This window comes from Vollenhovia emeryi, unplaced genomic scaffold, assembly GCF_000949405.1.
Source record: "Vollenhovia emeryi isolate VEMERY1.0 unplaced genomic scaffold, V.emery_V1.0 DF939124.1, whole genome shotgun sequence".
Taxonomy (NCBI): Eukaryota; Metazoa; Arthropoda; class Insecta; order Hymenoptera; family Formicidae; genus Vollenhovia; species Vollenhovia emeryi.
In genome coordinates, this window is record NW_011967242.1 from 3,015,628 (window position 1) to 3,018,853 (window position 3,226).

Consider the following 3,226-nt stretch of genomic DNA (forward strand, 5'->3'; position numbering starts at 1 on the left):
CGTTAGCTCGGCTGTGTTCCGTTCGGATCGGACCGGATCGGATCGGACAGGCGGGCGCGGGTAGACCAGCGGACGTGCGGGCGGGCGGGCGAGTGGGCAGACGGTGCGGCGTTTCACGAAGTCCGGAGAAGTTTCGATTTAATCTCGAGACTCCTCTGGCAGCGCCTGCCCTGATGCCGGAGATCGTCATGGAGCTCGTGAAGTTTCCCGACGGGTTACCTTTGATTATGCCGGCGAAAACGCTCGTCTCTCTCTCTCTCTCTCTCTCTCTCTCTCTCTGTCTCTTTCTCTCCAGCTCACGCATGGCAATGACGACCATCGCTAAGTTTCGCGTAATTACGGGGATAATTTCAGGGTCGGTTGCGGAGTTCACTAACTGCGGTTAGTGATCCCCTTGCCTGGAGGGGTTAGAAGAGAATACAGTTAACGGTCAGCATTACCTCGTGCTGAAATGACTCATCCGAAAGATTTGATCTTTTTTTTTCCGTCGCGTTGCCCTTATTTCAAAAAATGATCAACCATGACAGAAGCCCGAATGTATTTGGAAAGCAACTTTGACATCAAATCGACGGTGACCGAGACAAAAATTCATTTCAATGGTTAAAAGTCATTGTTCTTCATGTTTTTCATTTCGCTTTCTTGTCGCTCTACCGTACGCGTAGATTAGCAAGTCGAAAGTCTTCCTACGAGAAACTTGTGTCCCTACAGAAGGTCTTTACTCTGCAACCATACTTTAAGTTGGATTCTGGTTGCACCTAAAAACGGGACGATGGCCTTTAACGGCGGGTTAACGTCTCTCTTTCTCTCCAAGTCGCCGGCCTGTCGTATGAAGCCGTCGACGTGATTTCCGCCACGCCTTCGCGCTCATCTCAGCACCGCCATCGCTTTTTCCTCGGTTACCCTCCTCTCCCTTCTTTCTCAACATCTTCGCCGTCGTCGCCGCCGTCGTCGTCGTCGCCGTCGCCGTCATCGTCGTCGTCGTCGTCGTCGTCGAAGTGGTCGTCGCCCAGACAGGCTGGCTGCCTGGCTGGCTGGGCTGGTTGGCTGGGAATGATGGATACCGCCTGTTTTTCGTTCGTTTCAGCGGGCGGCCGCTCTCGCCAGGAGCTCTCGCCTTTATCCCGCCGCGTTAGCGAGGCTTTCCGCTGATCCTGGAAGCACGAACCGCTCGAAATCGTCCGGAGGTGGAGTCAACACCCCGTGTTGCCTCGCTTTTTCTCCCTGCCTGCCACCTGTCTCTCGCTCCCTCGCGCTTTACGCCATCTCGTTTCCTCTTTTCATCGCCACCTCTCGCCTCCTCCCTTCGCCACCCTGCCTTCCTCTCTCTCTCTCTCTCTCTCACCCTCTTTCTCCCTCGCTCTACATCTATCGTTCCCTCTCACTCGCCCTCGCGCGCACGGAATCGCCTCGTTTCCTCGCTACGGGGTAGATATGTATGCGCGCTCGCGTAATAGCCTCGTTCCTGCCGTGCTCGATGGTAGATACGTGCCGCGTCGCGCCAGCCGAACGCCGCTCCAAGAGTTCAAGCCCGCGCGATAAACGGTGCCGTGGCACGGCGCGGGGCCGTGAGCCACGCCGAGCCACGCCGAACCGCGCTGGTATCGCGCTGGGCCGCGCCGCTTTGAGCCACGCCACGCCACGCTACACCGCGCCGCGCCGCGCCACGCCGCGTCGCGCGCAGCCGGGATATTCCGCGCCGCGACGGCACCGTGGTACAGCCGTTAGCAAAAAGACGACGAGACCGCCGAGCAAGCCGAGAGAAGCCCGGCCTTTTCCGTCCGTATGTTCCACCGATCGGAAATCGAAGCGGGATCGAGCCGCCGGGATACCGACGAGATATGGAAGATCCAACGTCAATTAATATCCGCCGTGCGTAATTCGATGGTAATGAAACGGCGCGAGGCTTTCGTTACCGGCGACGCGTGGGCTTTGTCTGGGATTTATTATTTATCGCGATATAGTTTCGGGCGATAGGCGCTTTAGGATACTTCGCGGACGGTTGGTACGGACGTGTGGACGAGGGGACAAAAATACAGTTGCTCCTCCACGTACGTCAAGACGTTGCGGAGGCCTTGTGTATAATATCTTATCTCAAATTGCGAGGCGTTTCATATATTTTAGCGTTATTTTTCTAACGCGGATAACGCGGTGAATGGCGACACGGGTCGCTTTTAGCGCTTTGCTACCAAATTTTTAACTTGCATGCAAAAAGATAAATATTGGGCATTTTTTTTTGACGCAACATTCAGCGACTCCGTACGCATAGACGACCAATTTTAGCGATTCAAAATCGAAAACAGTTATTCTATTGCGCCGCTATGAAAATAACGAACGGAAACGGCGGAAAGTACCAAATTCATCAAATTACCCGACTAATGGCTATCATCACCAGACAGACCGAAAAACGCTCGCGGGTTGTGAGGCAGATTAAGAGAAAAAAACTTATTTCCCTCGGAAAAATAAAGGTCCCCCCCCCCCCCGTTTCCAGACGCGCATTGTACAATAGTATCCGCCGTCGATTCTCCTCGCTCACGAAAGTCGGCGTCGGTCAAGCGTCAAAGAGCAGCCAAGCGTCTTTTGGCGCGACCTGTAAGCGGTCTCAAGCGATGCTCGCACCCGCGGAACCATCGAAAGGAGGAGGGAGGCAGCGGTAGACACACGAAGCGAAGAAAGAGGTAGGGGGCGAGAGAACGAGAGACGGGAACAGAGCGGGAGCCGCCGCTCGGTTATTTATCACGCGCCGCGCGGTTCGCCGATCGTATCCGCCCGTCTCCTCTCGCTCTCTCGTACCGCCGGCCGCCTCGCTCCTTCTACTGACCGATCCTCACACCCCTTTCCCTCGCCTGGCACACGGAGAGCCTTCGTCCCACGGCGATCCGGTCGTCCGAGAGCCCCATTGCGACGAGGGACCGGGAGAGACTCGTTACGAGCGTCCCAGTGTCCCTCTTCCTCCGAAGCCTCCTCATACCCTTTTCCTCAACCCTCGAGGCGTGTCGCGTCGTTCTCTCTACCTTCTTCTTCCACTTCGTACTTCCCGCTGCTTCTCCATTTCTCTCTCTTTCCCTCCTATCCTCCCCGTGTCGCCCGTTCTTCTTTCTCGTATAACTCCCCGGAGGGATCGAGTCCTCTCGCCTCTCGCGCCAAGCACGTATGTATACATAGCGGATACATGCGAGCACGTACATAGTCACGTGCGCACGGACGTGCGCGCGTTCTCGAGGATATG

General features: G+C 55.9%; 1 pseudogene; it reads right to left on the reverse strand.

The window, feature by feature from the left end:
• Window positions 1–285: 285 nt before the first annotated feature.
• Window positions 286–2,897, reverse strand: LOC105569511 (annotated as a pseudogene).
• Window positions 2,898–3,226: the final 329 nt, after the last annotated feature.